The sequence below is a fragment of the Sus scrofa genome, chromosome 10 (assembly GCF_054392235.1).
Source record: "Sus scrofa isolate SSC_HxYL_T2T_F1_AM1 chromosome 10, Sscrofa_HxYL_maternal_Yorkshire_Landrace_v2.0, whole genome shotgun sequence".
NCBI classification, from domain to species: Eukaryota; Metazoa; Chordata; class Mammalia; order Artiodactyla; family Suidae; genus Sus; species Sus scrofa.
In genome coordinates this window covers 48,608,832-48,628,074 of record NC_139392.1, presented here as the reverse complement: position 1 = coordinate 48,628,074, position 19,243 = coordinate 48,608,832, and the positions used below count along the sequence as shown (strand labels likewise).

The 19,243-nt window shown below is 42.0% G+C and overlaps 1 non-coding gene across 1 annotated transcript; it reads left to right on the top strand.

Annotated features, from left to right (window-relative positions):
- Positions 1-9,085: 9,085 nt before the first annotated feature.
- Positions 9,086-9,192, top strand: LOC146399367 (U6 spliceosomal RNA). The gene has a single exon (XR_014818477.1). It is a non-coding gene; the product is annotated as a U6 spliceosomal RNA (small nuclear RNA).
- The last annotated feature ends 10,051 nt before the right edge of the window (positions 9,193-19,243 follow it).

The window sequence follows — 19,243 nt, the reverse complement described above, 5'->3', positions numbered from 1 at the left end:
CCCATGGCCCTCCAGTTCTCCTGGAAAGAAAAATGTCTTTTAAAGCCAAATGTTTCATGGGCTTATCTTTCCTATGCAGGACTCCTGGGATGGGGAATCCAGTGTAGGCTTGGGACCTTTTGATCCTTGGGGAGAATCTCTGCAATTATGATTCAGCTCTCATTTATGGGTTGCTCACCTGGGGGGTAAGGATCTTGGCTACACTATGTCTCTGCCTCTCCTACAATAAGCGGTTACTTCTTTCTCTCTTTTCTGCTATTCTTCTGATTTGTATCATCAATAGTTTCTCTGTAAATAGTTGTAATTTTGGTGTATCTGTGGGAGGAGGTGAGTTCACAGTCTTCCTACTGCATCAGCTTGTCCACTCCCCTTTAACTACTCTATAAGTTAGTAATTAGTAACAAAACAACAAACTATAGGTTAGAAAAATAAATTTATGTCTTAACATATTTGTATTAGTCTTTATCAAAGTTCTGAATCGGTTAACTTGATAAAATGATCTCTGGTGCTTCCTTTTGTACTCAGGTGGGAGAGCCATAAAGATCACGTCAGGGAACTTGACAAACCTGTCTCAAGTAGGACTGCAGAGGAATGAACAACGAGCCCTTCCAACCTAAACAACTGAAACCTAACCTCCTTGGCATTAACTCTTTTTTTTTCTTTTTTTTTTTTTTTGCCTTTTAGGGCTGCACTTGTGGCATATGGAAGTTCCTAGGTTATGGGTCAAATTAGAGAATTCTAATATGAGTAAGACAGCCTCAACTCTGAAAGTATTATAGCAAAGGACAAGAAAGGAGCATGAAAAAAACTAGAACTTGGAAAAATGCCACAAATTGTGAATAGATGAAATCAGGGTGAATAAGGTGAACTTCATTGGAAAATACTTGAAATAAAGCTTGGTAAGAGAGAGTCTAAAACTCATTTCTGGTGATATCTGGTAGACTGCCTTTAAAGGAGGGTGTAATTAGCTCGGGAAATCACCTGTCAGGGAAGGATGTTTACTTTACTTTTATCTGGTGACCCCCAGAAAAGGCCAAGTTCTCTCCACAGTCTATCCTCTGATCCTTCTCTGTGGGAAGTGATCTACTCCTAATTTCACTGTAGGCAGGGGTGAAGTCTGAAACTTAGACCGGTAATCATCAAAGCCATGGCAGGGAGCTTCAAAATAAATGTCCAGAGGAATAGTAATTTAAAAAAAGATTTCATGGAGCCCTGAAAAAACCTTCTAAATCTTATTTACCAACTCTTTAAGTCACTGGCTTTCTTCCTTAAGATAACTTTAGAAAATTAAGAAGGGAAAAGCCAAACACAAATCCTGTTGTGGTTCTACTTTTGGAAAAACCAATCTTTGCTAAAAATTTTCCTGTTTCATTGGATGATCAAATCAATGATTTAATAATAACAGGAATAAAAGCAGAGCAATCAGCTCTACCTGAATGCTCAGAATCCAAGGAGTAATGGCATTTTGGCTTTGATGTCTTCTGTTCTTGTTTACATAGCAAATGAGACTAGTATTAAAAGCCTTTGGAAAGATGCCCTTTTATATTTGACACAGTTTAGCTAGTACAAATAGAAAACCTTGAGAAAAGTGAGAACTTCTTCCCTAAAGGCCATCATTTATTATGTAAAAACTGAGAGCCCCTTCATTGTCCCTGCTGGATCTGTACCTCATAGCTACCCTGGCACACACCCAGCCCAGCCAGCTGCCCTTTGATCAACCTTCAGATGGATCTACAGTTGCCCCACTTAGAAATGGGTTCACCAGGCCTCTCAGTGACCTAATGCCATTTTTCTCTGGTGCTTGTGAATGTCCTTTGGAAAACAAGCCTTTCACTCTAGATGAGGACCAGAGACATCCCTCACTTGCTCACACTTCCTGTTTACCTGGTATCAAAAACAGCCTTGCCAACCACCACCAACTGTAAAAATCAATCTGAAACCCAAAATGTGTCTATCCCTTGTATATGTTTTATGCTTTTCCATTTGAAAAGCAAATATGATCCCAACATCCACATGAGGAAGTATTGGTAAATTGAGACTTGTTTGCTGAAGTTTTATAGCCCAAGGCAGTAGCTTGCACATGACAGTGGGAAACAGATGTACTAACATAAATGAAATGATCTTGCTGAACAATTTTCATTATTATTATCTATCTTATGGTAGGTGATGTTTAGTCAACTTGCCAAATTATAGAATTATTCCCTGTGCCACTTTTATACCTGGTCATCTGGAGCAGAATTTTTATTATTTATTTATTTATTTATTTATTTATTTATTTATTGTCTTTTTAGGGACACACCTGTGGCATACGGAGGTTCCCAGGCTAGGGGTCTAATTGGAGCTGTAGCTTCCAGCCTTCATCACAGCCACAACAATGCCAGATCTGAGCTGTGTCTGCAACATTTACCACAGCTCACTTCAATGTCAGATCCTTCACTCACTGAGCAAGGCCAGGGATTGAACCTTCATCCTCATGGATGCTAGTTGGGCTTGTTAACCACTGAGCCATGACAGGAATTCCACAAATAGACTTTTGAAGAGCAGTATATTTGGAAAATGAGAACTGCCTGGGCAATATTTTTTTTTCATGTGTTGACCTGGCATGGTTTTTCTATAAATTAGATAAGGGCCATTTGCAGCTAAAGGCAATACTTTGGCCAATGTTTAAAGTTATGAGCAAATAGGAAATTCATGAATTGTGATTCTCTTTTTAGGTCTATTGCCAAAGCTAATCAAACTGGAAAGGAGCTTCCTTAATTTGATAAGAATTATTGATAAAACAACCTACAGTTAAATATGGTGAAATAATGAATATGTTCCCCTAAATTGAAATTAAGATAAGGATGTCCACTTCTATTCAATATTGTGCCAGAGGTCCCAGATAGGAGAGAAAAAAAAATCAAGAAATGTAAAACAAAGTTGTAAGGATTAGAAGGAAGAACTAGAGATGTCTTTGTAGATGTCATATATGTAGAAAGTTCAAAATAATTTAGGTGATAAAACTCTCTATGGAGCTGAAAATATGGTATATTATATAAAACAAAATATTACATATTTTAGAGGAGATAGTGGTTACACAGGAATATAGTCACGTAAAACTAGTCAGCTGTATGCTTGAGTTATGAATTTTACCTTGCATAATTACATCTCAAAGTATGCTATAAAAACATTTTAAAATAACTTGCATTTATCTGTAACTACAGATGGTTTTAAAACATGTCTACAAATTATTTGACATCCCTCCCTTCAAAATGTGGAGCTTAATTCCCTTCCCCTTGAATGCTGGCTAGACTTACTGACACACTTCTAATGAACGGAGTGATGTTATGTGACTACTGTGACTGGGTCATAAACAGGATGTTGCCTCCACCTCTCTCATGCTTGCTTTGTGGGAACCCAGCCAAGAAGCACATGTCGCTGGAACTTGGCTTCTGCTCACTGGTGCTGAAGAGAAATGTGGAGACAGAGTTTTGGGTGAAGGAGAAATAATAGCTTTATTGCTTTGCCGGGCAAAGAAGGATCACAGCAGGCTAATGCCTCAAAGACTGTGCCTCTCTTAGGAGAGATGGGGAGGTGGTTTTATAGTTTGAGGAGTGAAAAATAGGGCCACAGATAAGGATCAGTGTAGAGGCAAGCTTGCATTGTTTTCAAAGCTGGTGTTCAGTGGTCTGGTGGTCTTCTTTCTGGAATAAAGAATGCTTCATTAACATCTTCCATGTGTTGGGGACTTGAGTTCTGTAGACGAACTCAAAGATGTTGTTACCCATATTCCTTGAGGAGAGACCAGGACCCTGCCCCCAAAGCTACACTATTGTTCCTTGACTGCTGCTCCCCCATGGTCTCTGCATCCCCTCGCTTCCCTGATTAGCAACTGTTTGAACCAGCTCTTTGGAAGGTCATGGAGGCTGAAGTGTATTCCCTAAAAAAATAAGAAATGGGGGATGCAGAAAGGCCTGTGTGCCCAGGAGCCCCCAGGGCCATGCTTGGTTTTGCACACATGACAGAGAACTGGGGCTTGGTACCAACCACCAGTACAAGTTCACCAGCCACATGAATTGGTTAGTATGCATATAGGTCCTCCAGCTCATTGAGCTCTTAGATCTTAACAGCCCTCACCTATATTTTGGCTGTGACTTGTGAGAGACACAGAGTCAGAATGAACCCACTTAAATTGTTACTAATCCTTGCCCCACTAAAACTCTAAGAGATAATTGATATTTATTGTTGTCTTCAGTTGGTAAATTTTGGAGTTTTATAGAGCAGTAGATCATGTCTGTCCTCAGGGTCACTGGCTATGTTTCAGTAGGATATTTTATGACTGTAAATGATTGAAATGTTTGAGTTTTTTTTATGTCTTGTATTCTAATCTGAAAAAAAAAACAGTTTTGAGTGCTTTGTATAAGGCACTATTTAAATTAAACATATGCAGGCCTGAAAACAAATAAAAAATCCAAGTAATACTATGTTATTAATTAACTAGAAAGTTCTCTCCTTATACTTTTGGACCTCAGCTGAATACAGTCTTTGCATACTCAGAATAGAAGTTCTATAGCTATGGTAGGTGATATTGGAACAAACTACTAAGGAAGAATAAGAGAATCACAATAAAGTTATTCTCCAGGGAATTTTTTCATAGTAGCAAATGAAGGTACAAAGACTGTGGACCCCCCCTTGTCAAAGTGACAGGGTGAGAGAGAACAAGAAGGAAGTCACCCTTTTCTAGGAACAGGTCCTGGCTTCTACATGTTGGTCTCATTCTATTAATTTTGTTTTCCTAAACTGGATTTTGAATCCCTGTAAGTTATCTTCTTGCTTATGCCTTTTTTAATATTATATTTTTAATGAAGTATAGTTGATGTTGAATATTATATAAGATATAGGTATACAATATTGGATTCTTTTTTCTCATTTTTTACAGTTTTGTTGATTTAAAATGTTGTGATAATTTCTGCAGTACAACAAAGTGATTTGGTTATACATGTACACAATCCATTCTATTCCTGATTTTTTTCCCATGTGGCCATCACAGAATGTTGTGTAGAGTACCCTGTGCTATATAGGAGGTTCCTGTTGGCCAGTCATTCCATATTCTACAAGGTGCACAGACAGTCCCAAACTCCCAGTCTATTCCCCCCTCAACCTTTCCACTTTGGCAATCGTAAGTTTGTTTTCAAAGCCCGTGAGTCTGTTTTGGTTCTGCAAATAAATTTGTTTGTATCCTCTTCTTTAGATTCCACCTATAAGTGATATCATATCTTTGTCTTTCACTGCCTGATTAACTTCACTTAGTGTGATAATCTCTACGTCCAACCATGTTGCAGCAAATGGCATTATTACATTTTTATGGCTGTGTAGTATTCCATTGTATATATGTACCACTTCTTTATCCATTTCTCTGTTGATGGACATTTAGGTTGCTTGCATGTCTTGGCTATTTCAATGAACTGGGGAGCATGTATCTTTTTGATCATACATAGACACCTGCAGCAGTCCTTCTTTTTGTTTAATATTCAGTACTCTATGAGAAATTTAATTTCCAATGTCTTTGCAGCCCAAGAGTTTCTCTTTCAGATCAGTCCTTTCAGGATTAGCAGAAAGAAAGCTACAAATGTGCTTCCAAATTAGTTGTGCTTTTTTTTTTTTTCCAGGCTGCTTTTCCTAGTTTTTCCGTTCAATCCATGATTTGAATAGTAAGTTTGTTAAATGAACCCTTCAAAATACATGGTCATGAATAATTTTAAGAATAAAATGGTTTACTCACCTCTGGTAACCACAAATCTGATTTCATTTTCTAGAAGTTTGTTTGGCTGGGGTTTTTGTTTGTTTGGTGTTTAATTGACCTGCTATGCTATGGTAGTTCCTGGCACACACATTTTGGTTGTTGTTGTTGGAAATCTTATGGTATATAATCTCTCACATCCTATGAAAGTAAAGAACTATGATGTTTTGGTGAAAAAAAAATAAAATGGTTTAAACTATAAATTTGGTAAGCACCTCATTACGGAAATGTAAGATTTTCCCCTAAAATAAAATCAATATTTCTCTATAACCAATAATGGTTTTCTTGGGGCATCAATTTTCTCTGAAAAAGTAATGGAAAATTAAAAATGGGAACAGATATCTGAATAACCAGAGCTCTCCTGTGCTTCTGGGTTGTGGTCCCTGACCCCAGGCACATTCTTGTTGCCTTTTACACACAGTGTATCCTTGGATGAAGCCCTTATATTAAACCACTTGGGGAAACAAATCTGACTAGTATACTTGAAGATGCAGGTCTGATCCCTGGCTTCACTCAGTGGGTTAAGGATCCAGCATTGCTATGAGCTGTGGTGTAGGCCAGTGGCTACAGCTCCAATTTGACCACTAGCCTGGGAACTTCCATATGCTGCAGATGCAGCCCTGAAAAAAGACCAAAAAAAAAAAAAAAAAGGAGAGAGAAAACAAACATTGAGGAGAAAATGAGCAGGTACGGATGGTAAAATGCAGACATTATTGGAAACAATTCTTAAGCTGACAAAGTTAAGATTCAACAATAAAATCATTAATTTTAAGGAATACAAAAGCAGAAGATTTTTATGCTAGGAAAGAGAATTTTATAAGTAATGATCAGATTGTAAGTCAATGCTAAATGATAATAACAACAATAGCAAAATGATGATGATCATGTTGATTTAAAAAATAAAAATGAGGGAATTCCCATTGTACTTCAATGCAAAGGAATCCAACTAGTATCCATGAGGATGTGGGTTCGACCCCTGGCCTTGCTCAGTGGGTTGGGGATCTGGCATTGCTCTGAGGTGTAGCTGTAGCTCTGATTCAATCCCTAGCCTGGAAACTTCCATATGCTGTGGGTGGGTCCCTAAAGAAAAAAGCAAAAAAAAAAAAAAAAAAAAAAAAAGGCATAAAACTCCCCACTGTCTCTGAACAGTTTGTAGTCTTTTCAGAATTACATGGAAAATGAGACTCTAAGGTAAGAGATGAATGAAATCTTTTTTAAACAAAGGAGTTTGGGAAAACCTAGGATGGAGGTAGATTATAAAAATTGGGAGTGTGTGTGCTTGCAATGCTGTGTGAATAGAGCAGAGTTACCTATATTCTGCTCCAGTTGGATTTTTGATGGCTGACCTGAAAAGAAATGAGCTGTAGCCAAGAAGAGAAGAGGTGAGTGTCATAGGGATAGGGACCTGAGGGAACATGAAGCAGAGGTGCTGAAAGGCAGATTTGTAGTTACAGAAAAAAAGGAAAACCTAATGGGGAGATGGGAAATGTCAGGCTGAGGGACATTTTTGGTTACTGGAAACTTTGGCTCAGTTAGGCCAAGTATGGATGTGGGTAGTGGTGGAAAGGGGACAGGTGTCAGAAGGTTTTGGTCCATGACCTCATGATAGGCACCTCTCTCCCTTTCATCACCTCCTAAGCCAAGAGCCCACAGGGTTATCTAAGCATGCTCTGATCCTGCAGTGGGAGTGTTATGCATTTTGTTCTCACTTTGATCCAAGAGATTAGTGTGTTCTTTACCACGTTCTCTATGAAGAGGGTGGGAACAGGAAGGATTTGGAGGAAACCCAGGGGACCCAGCCTACCAGAGTCTATGCTTGGAGGCAGAGGGCATCCTAGCTTTTCCCTAAGATTAAGTGAAACTTTGCAGAATGCCAGGACGGGAACCAGCTTCAAGACTGTGTCTTGCATGAGGACACACTCTAGAGTGGAACCAGAGCCTGGGGAGAGCTCATGGTCCCAGAGATTTTAGGGTGTTGTGCATTACCAAACAGTCTTGATCATCATGTGCTACCTCTAGACTTTTGATCAACCAGTGACTCAAAACATACTTATTGAATAACCACAAAGTATGCAGTCAGGTAGTAAGTGTTCAAGCACATTAAAGAGCCTTTTAATCACAGGCCACATTTCTTTTACTCTTCATGGCTTCACTCATGGTGCAAAGTGACCAGATCTTTATTTATACCATTTACAACCAGTGCTGTTGTAATAGAAGTCACCTCTAAAAATTCAGTGGTTAATGATATATTTAGCAAATTAGAGTGACAAAAGCAAAGGTTTAGGCATAAAAACCAGGTGCAAAATCTGGCCTGCCTCCTGGCTGAGGGATGCTGGTCCAGTTGCTTGACCTCTGAGTGTTTCCCCTCATCTGTAAAATTAAGATGCTGTTGTTCGTATTGATGTTGATCCCTAAGAGCTCTTGGTGTTATGGATAACTCACAAAGTGCGAAGTGTCACCTGAATGTCATAGCTCTTCTTGCTGTAACTTAGGGTTGGCATCCTTGGCCTCATGAAATCTAAAAATATCCAGTCTGGTCCATAGCAGGGCTTTGTGGAGTCAGGTGTGACAAATTTTCCTCAAACTTGATGGATGCAGACATACTTCAGGTTCCAGGGAAGCCATCTCTAGACCCATGAGTGGTGGGGGCTTCTCTATAGAAGTGGTTGAGTAGCATCAGATTGGGTTTCTTGCAGGCTTAGGCACAATAAGCTCTACCTGACATTAGTGTTTGAAAATTACAAACTGATTCAGCAGTCTACGGTCTAGATTCAACAGTTTTGAAACCTTGATTAATAGAGTAAAAGGAAAACCCACTATTTAAAGACCATCAGGTGTTTTCCTCTTTTTCTTTAGAGATAACATCTGAATTAATAATTCTTCTATTTGAGAAAAGGGAAAAAACACCCTTCATGATTGATTTTAGTTTTCCAAAGGGAAAGTCAAGACCCTGCTCCGGAATAGAGTTCAAGTTAATGCCGAACTACATTGTTTTCTATAACGTCAAAGATGGTCTTCACTGGAGGTAGAATCGCATGTCTTTGTTCATCCATTTAACTAGGATGCACTGAGCTCCTACTGTGTGCCTAATACTCCTCTTGACTTTGAGTGCTGCCTTCAAGGTGCTCACAGTCTAGTGAGAGAGAGCAGACACCAATGAAACAAGCATATAACTCATACTGTGTATTGTGCAACTAAGAGGATATGTGACTTTGATAGGCCTGGTGTCAGAAGGCTTCCCTGAATAAATGACTTTTAAGCTGAGATCCACAGGATGAGTCTGACTTTATAGCCCAAAGGGGAAAGGTGCTCACATCAGCAGCACATAGACTAAAAGTAGAACAATACGGAGAGGATTTGCATGGCCCCTGTGCAAGGAAGACGTGCAAATTTGTGAAGTGTTCCATATTTTTGCACAGTAATGCAAAAGTGTTTAATGTTACTGAACTGTAGACTCAAAATCGTTGAAATGGTAAATTTTGTTATGTACACTTGAACACAATAAAAAAAGAGGTATGGCAACATGGATGCAACTAGAGATTATTATCATACTAAGTGACGTAAGTCAGAATGAGAAAGACAAATACCATATGATATCACTTATATGTGAAATCTAAAAGACGGCACAGATAATCTATCTACGGAAAAGAAACAGACTCACAGACATACAGAGCAGACTTGAGATAGCCAAGAGAGAGGGGGAAGGGAGTAGGATGGACTGGGAGCTTGAGGTTAATAGACGCCAAATATTTTATTTACAAAGGACAAACAACAAGGTCATACTATATAGAACAGGAAGCACTATCCAGTCTGATCTTCTGGGATAGACCATGATGGATAATAATATAAAAAAGGATGTATATGTACATATAATGTTGTCATTTTGCTGTCCAGCAGAAATTGGCACAATGTTGTAAATCAACTATATTTCAATAGAAAAAAATTTTAACAGGGGGATATGGTGTTGGGACAGTCCCACTGCAAGTAGAGGGACTGGCAGTTACAAATGTCTGTGGGGGAGTTCCTGTCATGGGGCAGCAGAAACGAATCTGACCAGGAACCATGAGGTTGTGGGTTTGATCCCTGGCCTCGATCGTCAGGTCAAGGATCCAGCATTGCCGTGAGCTGTGGTGTAGGTTGCAGACTCGGCTCAGATCCCATGTTGCTGTGGCTGTTTTGTAGGCCAGCAGCTACAGCTCTGACTTGATCCCTTGCCTGGGAACCTCCATATGCCATGGGTGTGGGCCTCAAAAGACAAAAGACAAAAGACAAAAAAAAAAAAAAAAAAAAAAGGCTGTGTGAAGGGGGAGTGTGGGTGAAAGGAAAACCAGCAGGGCTGGTTTGTCAAGATTTAGGGGGTGTTGTGTGGTCCCAGGTGAGGCCAGAGTCAAAGACAGAGGTCAGACCACAGTGAACAGACAGAGATGTTGATCCCTGTCTTAGGATCAGTGGGAGATTATTGAAGGGCTTTCCTCAGTGACAGAACTTTGTTTTAAAAAATTACCATGGACTAGGATGGAGAGTGGGTAGAGGAGCAGTGGAGGTGGCTGACCAGTTGGGAAGGTATCAGATTTCTTCATGAGCGAGATGGGTGTTGCTTGGACAGAGATGGAAAGAAGTTGATACATTTGAGAAAAGTTGGAGGGCCAATGGCTGAACTTGTTGGATGGTTGTCCTGGGAGTGAGGGGAGAAACCAGTCAAGAAAGAGCTCTATTTCTGGATGGATGGTGGTGCCAGGGACTGGGACAGGAAGCGAAGAGAAGGAGTTTGGATCACGATGGTTGTTTTGGACAGGTTGAGTTTGCGAGCCTCGAGAAGCTCACAGCTGCCCATGTAGGGGATCCTATGTATGGGGCATTGGCACAGGGCTCACTAAGGCCCATGCTAGTTTGTGGCACAATTTCCGGTAATGCTACCTGGCTCACAGTGATTGTTCTCTGAGGCATGTTTATCATGGGACAAGTGAGGACTCAGGACCACTCCCAAGAAAGAAAACAAATGGATTGTCCCGGCTACCTCATGCAGCAGGCTGAACTGCTCCACTGGGCAGCTGAAAAAAACAATTGATTTATATTTCTTCTGCTGCTCTATGACAAAATCTTGACTAAACAATACTTGGTGTGGGTAGTAGATAAAATGGGATTGTGTGTGTACAGCTGGGATGTCAGCTATGTGTCCAACTCTTATCTTTTAGACCCAAAGGCCAGCAGTCCTCAGAGTGCTTCTGAAACATCAAACATAAAAGGCAGATACTGAGTGCTAATTCACTGAAGCCAAATATCATGTCCAGTCATAAGGGCTTGAGTCTTTGGAACAACTGTCTTTTCATTTAGTGATTTTGGACATTCAAAACATACACATTTGAGGTCTACCCAAGGCAGAGGTAGAACTGTATTTCTGAGCTTCTCTGTAATGTCTACCAGCTCTCTGGTCCCATCCAAAGTAATCTCATTTTTTATTCCCACTGCACTGATGAAAGCTACATAAAGGCATCAATGAACAATCAAATGTCAAGAAAACAACATTTTAAAGGGCTCAAGCTTTAGGACATACCATTGAGGCAACTAAGCATGGAATAAATTCCTAGAATTAGTCACACATGCCTCAATAAGTAAGCACTGGCTAGATTGAATGGCAACTTTTAATTGTGCTCATGCAAAAAAAAATTATAATAATAAAAATGGAGTTCCCATTGTGGCACAGTGGAAATGAATCCAACTAGGAGCCATGAGGTTTTGGGTTCGATCCCGGGTCTCGCTCAGCGGGTCAAGGATCCGGCATTGCCATGAGCTGTGGTGTAGGTTGCAGACACAGCTCAGATCTGGCTGTGCTGTAGGCTGGTGGCTACAGCTCCGATTAAACCCCTAGCCTGGGAACATCTATAAGCCACAGGTTCAGCCCTAAAAAGACAAAAAAAAAATTTAAAAATAAATTAATTAATTAAAAAAAATAATTGGGGAGTTCCCATAGTGGCAAAGCAGAAACAAATCCCACTAGGAACCATGATGTTGTGGGTTCGATCCCTGGCCTTGCTCAGTGGGTTAAGGATCCAGCATTGCCATAAGCTGTGATGTAGGTCGCAGAAATGGCTCAGATCTGGTGTTGCTGTGACTGTGGTGTAGGCTGGCGGCTACAGCTCTGATTAGACCCCTAGCCTTGGAACCTCCATGTGCCACTGGTACAGCCTTAAAAAGACCAAAAAAAAATTTGTGCTCATGGACTGAGTTCTTTCTGTGTATAAAGATGCACAGGCCAAACCCTAGGGTAAGTTCAGAAATTTACTGCTCTGGAAGAAGTTAGTCATAATCAATTTAAAAGCAGACACAAGCATAAGATAAATCCTCAGGTTTGATGGTAAATATATAATGAGGGAAACTTGTTATCTACAAAGATCAATCTAGATAATCTTGATGTGTCCTTAAGAAAATAAATATGATGTGAGTAATGCTACAAATGAAGAAATATTATTCGTCCATCTAAGGGAAACATTATATTATGAAAATAGAAATTAAAATTTTAAAAAGAGGAGTTCCCGTCATGGCCCATTGGTTAATGAACCAGACTAGTATCCATGAGGGCGTGGGTTCCATCCCTGGCCTCGCCCAGTGGGTTAATGATCCGGTGTTGCCATGAGCTGTGGTGTAGGTTGAAGATGCAGCTCAGATCTGGCATTGCTGTGGCTCTGCGGTAGGCCAGCGGCTACAGCTCTGATTGGACTCCTAGCCTGGGAACCTCCATATGCTGCAGGTGTGGCCCTAGAAAAGACAAAAAGACCAAATAGACAAACAAAAAAAGAAAATAGAAGGGTGATGGTACACCTGGAGCGAAAGGAAACGGGTCAAAAAATGAGACTGTATCGAGTTTTGCTGCTGTTCTGATCCTATCATCACCAAGGACCTTGCTTTTATTGGCCTTGAAGGTTGGCTTTCTGCAGGTGTACAAGTTGGTACAATGATTCTGCATCACCTAATCAAAATATTCCTATTTGTAAATTGCCAAATTGTTATTCAGATTTATATCATCTCTTTGATAAGTTTGCTTTGTGCTACTCTGTTCCATAACCTCCAAAGGGCTTTGATCCTCCTCAGGAGCTGACAGTCTGTGGGGTGGCAGAACATTTTAAATTTGCCAGTTAACAGCATTTCGGTTTAAATGAGACATTTAGAGTTTGAACCTTCAGTCTGTTTAAAGTACCATTCCCTATCAGGACTGGTTTAAATATTCTCTTATGCATAGCTGTTAAACAAAAGCTGTGCAATTAAACAAAAGCATGTTAAACAAAAGCATGTCTTCAAGATGTCACGATTCTGTTTTTCTTCTTCCATAGCATGGTGCTACAGAGTATGAAGCTTGTCGTGTATAATAAAATGTTTGCCAGACTTCCCATTGTGGCTCAGCAGGTTAAGAACCTGACTAGTATCCATGAGGATGTGTGTTCGATCCCTGGCCTCTCTCAGTGGGTTAAGGATCTGGCATTGCCATGAGCTGGGTATAGGGAGCAGACATGGCTCAGATCCCATGCTGCTGTGGCTGTGGTGTAGGCCTGCAGCTGCAGCTCTGATTCAAGACCACCTAACCTGGGAGCTTCCATATGCCATGGATGTGGACTTAAAAAGCAAAAAAAAAAAAAAAAAAAAAAACCCAACAAACAAACAAACAAACAAACAAACAAAACCTAATAAACAAAAACCAAAAACCAAAAAACCCAACTATTTCCTTATTTCCTTTTCCTAGGTAATGGGAGTGTTTTGATTATTCATGATCCTTTGGGATGACACCAAAGTTTGTCCTAACAAGATGATTCAGAATGGAGGTTGGTCCCCAGAAAAACCAGCCATGTGTTTAGAGGGTTGAGGTTTTGAGCTAGCCTGACCTCAAGGAAGTGGGGAGGAGCTGGAGATTGGGTTCAGTCATGTGGCCAATGACTCCACCAATCACGGCTCTATAACGAAATCCCAGTAAAAACTCTAGACATGGCAGCTTGGTAAAGCTTCCTGGTTGGTGAATATATTAATTTGCTGGGAGGGTGATGCACCCTATTCCACAGTAAAGGGCATAGAAGCTTTGTGTTCAAAACTCTTCCAGATCTCACTCCACATATCTCTTCATTTGTCTGGTCCTGATTTGAATCCTTTGTAATAAAATTGTGTATATAAAGATAATGCTTTCCTAAGTTCTGTGAGTCATTCTAATGAATTATGGAACCTACGGGGAGTCAGATCTTATGTTTTATTATTTTTATTTTTATTTTTGCCTTTTTAGGGCCACACTCATGGCATATGGAAGTTCCCAGGCTAGGAGCTAAATTGGAGCTGTAGCTGCCGGCCTACACCACAGCCACAGCAATGCCAGATCCAAGCCAAGTCTGCGACCTACACCACAGCTCACAACAATGCCCTCTGAGCGAGGCCAGGGATTGAAGCTGTGTCCTCATGGATGCTAGTCAGATTCATTTCTGCTTGAGCCATGATGGGAGCTCCCAGATCTTGTTTTAAATTAACTTCTGGAAAGAAAGGGGGCTCATGTTAGTTGACCTGGAAACAGAGATGGATCACCAGAAGGCTCTCCCACTGATTGGGGCAGATATCCTGATGGCGCTTTAGGGCCTCTACCAGCCAGACCCTCTAAGAGACCAGGAAAGAAATGGATTCTGCAGGAAAAAAAAAAAAGTTAATTATTTGGTCTCAAAAAGCCTGCTTCTCCTCTCCCTCTATTTAAGCTAGAGAGAGAAGTGAAAATGAGTAAGTAGAGAGAGAAAAACAGTCAAGGAAGTAAGGGAAAGAATCAATGTTAAAAATGGAGTTGCTGTCATGACGCAGTGGGAAAGAATCTGACTAGATCCATGAAGACGCAGGTTCGATCCCTGGCCTCACTCAGTGGGTTAAGGATCTGGCATTGCTGTGAGCTCTGGTAGAGGTCACAGATGCAACTTGAATCTGGGGTTGCTGTGGCTGCGGTTTAGGCTGGCAGCAGTAGCTCTGATGCAACCCCTAGCCTGGGAAACTCCATGTGCTGCAGGTACAGCCCTAAAAAGAAGAAGAAGAAGAAGAAAAAAAAAAAAAAAACTCACAAGATAATGAAAAATTAACTTTACAAAAAGCTGTTCCTTGGAGGAAGATAGATCCACTTCCAGGACTAGGCCTCCCTTTGCAGCTCACTCAAGGCCTCTGGGGAAAAGCTCTGTGAAGTATCATTTCTGATATGTTGATTTTTTTTTTTTTTTGTCTTTTTGCTATTTCTTGGGCCGCTCCTGCAGCATATGGAGGTTCCCAAGCTAGGGGTCGAATCGGAGCTGTAGCCGCCAGCCTACACCAGAGCCACAGCAACGAGGGATCTGAGCCGCGTCTGCAACCTACACCACAGCTCATGGCAACGGCGGATCGTTAACCTACTGAGCAAGGGCAGGGACCGAACCTGCAACCTCATGGTTCCTAGTCGGATTCGTTAACTACTGTGCCACGATGGGAACTCCTGAACTTTTACCTTAACCATGGGTATGTGCTCCTATTTGAATTTTTTGGGGCATATGGAAGTTCCCAGGCTAGGGGTCAAATTGGGCTACAGCTGCCAGCCTACACCACAGCCGCAGCAACACCAGATCCCAGCCGCATCTGTGACCCACACCACAGCTCACAGCAATGCTGGATCCTTAACCCACTGAGCGAGGCCAGGGATCGAACCTGCAACCTCGTGGTTCCTAGTCAGATTTGTTTCCACTGCAGGACATCAGGAACTCCCCCTATTTGAATCTTTAATACAATTGACCTTGAACAGCATGGTGATCAGGCGCCTGACACCCTGCAGCTTAAAATCCCCATGTAACTTGACAGTTAACCCTCTGCATCTGTGGTTCTGCAAGTAGGAATTGAACCACCTGCAGATTGCGTAGTACTGTGGTATGAAGTTATTGAAAAAAATCTGGGTAGAAGTGGACCTGTACAGTTCAAACCTGTGTTATTCAAGAGTCAACTGTACACTGAAATAAATGTACAACTGCCAATACCTATTCAATGCTCTGGAGTGACCAGGACATTTCATAGACACCTATCAGATCACAGCAATGGGGGAACACCCAACTGGTCCTTACTATGGGGAAGGGGTCCCAAACCTCCATTGTTCCAACCCCACAAAGACAAGTTCTAACATATCTATACACCATCTGTCTTGTTATTTTTATTTTATATTATTTTATCTATTTTATTTTGCTTTTTAAGGCCCCACTTGTGACAAATGGAAGTTCCAAGGCTAGGGGTTGAATTGGAGTTACAGGTGCCCATCACAGCCACAGCAACGTGGGATCCAAGCCACATCTGTGACCTACACCACAGCTCACAGCAATGCCAGATCCCTGACCCACTGCATGAGGCCAGGGATCAAACCGACATCCTCATGGGTACTAATTGGATTCGTTGCCGCTGCACCACAGTGGGAACTCCTGCTTTGTTATTTGCTTAATATATATATTTTAAAGATGCTCACTTTCTTTACTTAAGTAAATATGTTTTGTAAAAATTGTATAAGTCTCAGTGGGTCTGACTGCCACAGAGAGAGAGGTACTGGTGGTGAGAAGAGACTGAAAATGCTCATTACCAGTTAAGATCAAGTAAAGGTGGCCTCTTCCCACCAGAGGCTTCTGAGGAGCTGCACCACCTCCTTGGGGATTGCACTGGGGTGACACTCTGGGCATCAAGCTGGTATCTGACGAGAAGAGAATGTTTTCCTCAAGAAGAACCATAACATATTTTGGTACCAGCCAAAAACAAACAGTGTTCGGGAGTTCCCATCGTGGCTCAGTGGAAACAAATCCAACTGGCAACCATGAGGTTTTGGGTTCGACCCCTGGCCTTGCTCAGTGGGTTAAGGATCTGGCATTGCCGGGAGCTGTGGTGTAGGTTATGTGTCTTGAAACTGGCATTGCTGTGGCCAGCAACTGTAGCTCTGATTCGACCCCTAGCCTGGGAACCTCTGTGTGCCGTGCCTCCACTGAGGCAAAAAAAAAAAAAGCTCTAAAAAAAAAAGCAAAAACCAACAATGTTTACAATTTTGATCTCTTGACAAAAGTTCAGAGGCAGGGACTTATGGTTACAATCACCACTGGGGAACAGGTCCTGAAATGCAATGCAATTATAAATAGTTCACCCTCTGGTCCGCTTACCTCATCCTCTCCCAGTCCCAAGAAAGCAGAATGTGTGGGCTCTAGAATGTTCCACATCTTCATTTACTCCAATTATCCCAATGTGCACCTTTCTTGCCCAAAACTTCATCTTGGAGTTCCCATCACGGTGCAGCGGAAACAAATCCGACTAGGAACCATGAGGTTGCAGGTTCGATCCCTGGCCTCGCTCAGTGGGTTAAGGATGCGGCATTGCCGTGCGCTGTGATATAGGTAGCAGGTGAGGCTCAGATCTAGTGTTGCTGTGGCTGTGGTGTAGGCCAGTGGCTATGGCTCTGATTAGACCCTTAGCCTGGGAACCTCCATATGCCTCAGGTGCAACCCTAGAAAAGATAAACAAACAAACGAAAAAACACTAAACTTCATCTTGAGTGTCCACACTTCTGAGACTATGACTTCCCAAGGCACAAAAAGAGAAAAGGAAAAAAAAAAAAAAGTGGAAGCACAGCCCTGAGCAAACTTCAGCTGAGACGAGCAGCCTTGGGAGGTACATCCCCTTCAGGCTCCAGCATAAGTACTGTGACCACAACTTACTCAATGAAGAAACTCATCGGCACTAAAGCCAGTGTGCAGGCCAGCAAGTCAAGGTGACCTTGGCTCCCAGCTGGCTCCTTTGATCTAATTATTGCAGTGAAACTCTTCCACTGTCACCTCCTCTCCATCAGCCTCCTTCCAGGTCAGCAGACAGTAGAGTATGGTCTGCTTGCTACCCTCTTGGACTTGGACTTGAGTAAAAGGGTCCCCAGATGAGGCAGTAAAAGAAAAAGTACCTTGTGGATTTTAATGCTCAAATGTTAATAGCTCACATTTATTGCAGACTTTGGGTGTTTCGAGCACGTTGCTAATGTAACCTTTGCCGAAAACCTATGAGGTAGGTAATTTAGAGATGATGGAACTGAGGTTTAGAGAGGTGCAGTGACTTGCCTAAGGTCTTCAGCTTGGAAGGTGTGGAGGAATCCTACCTCGTCCACAGCCCACCGGGCCCTGCCCCCCATGCTCTGAAGGCCCAAACCACATAAGGCCTTTGGGAAGCCTGATGCACACTGGTGTATTAATAAGTCTGAGTGGTTCAGCAGAAAACACTTAAAAATCAAGTTGATGCTATTTCTTCAGTTTAGAGTTTCTCATACTTAGTTTTCCATCCCCACGCCCCTCCAAATTGTGTTCTTATTCCCCAGAACATAGAAGGAATTGAGCCAGGCCTCTGTGGGCATCTTTGTGCAGGTGTGGGGAGCTTCTCTGCCCAAGGCAGCCACTGATGCTGACATGCGTCTTTGGCCAGGCTGTGGGATCAGTCACTGTGGCCAGAGAGCCGGGAAGGATCACTAGATGCCACCTAGCCAAGGCCCTGGGCCAGTGTCTGTGTCCTAGGGGACAGGCCCAGAGAAGGACTTCTTTTCTTTATTCAATATTTTATTATTCCTTACTTTTTTTTTTCCACTTTTTAAGGCCACACCCAATGGCATGTGGAGGTTCCCAGGCTAGGGGTCAAATTGGAGTTATAGCTGCAGGCCTACACCACAGCCACAGCAACTCCGGATCTGAGCAGAGTCTACATGACCTACACCACAGCTCATGGCAATGCCAGATCCTTAACCCACTGAGCAAGGCTGGGGATGGAACCCTCGTCCTCATGGACACTGGTTGGATTTGTTTCCACCGTGCCACAATGGGAACTTCTTACTCCTTACTTTTTTAAATTACAAGAGAGAAAAGGACAATTACAATGATTTAAGAAAAAAATAAAATAAAAAAGTGGGAGTTCCCATCATGGTGCAGCGGAAACGAATCTGACTAGGAGCCTTGCTCCTCGGGTCAAGGATCTGGTGTTGCTGTGAGCTGTGGTGTAGGCCAGCAGCTACAGCTCCAATTAGGCCCTAGCCTGGGCACTTCCAAAGAGACAAAAAGAAAAAAGAAAAAAAAAAAAAAAAAAGGAGATCAACACATCAAAGGATATAAGTGTCAATTTGGCTCTAGATTTACCTGAATCCAGGAATGAAAATTGTGTCCCCCCCACCCCACCTCCCCATCTCTCTGCTTTGTCTTCTTATACTTTGGCTTCATTCATGGATAAGACCCACCCAGTGGTGACTGACAGCAGCTCTAGGTTCTATTGGCTTTACTGCTGGTGGCCTCCTTAGTACCAGCCAGGCCCATTTCGATCTTGGGCCATCCCTGAGCCAACTTTTAGCACTTCTTTGACCAGCCAGGCTTGTATCACAGGCCTAGGGATGGCTTTATCTCTCTTTACCACATAGAAGGTGAGTTGGAGGTGGGCGTCTCCCCCATT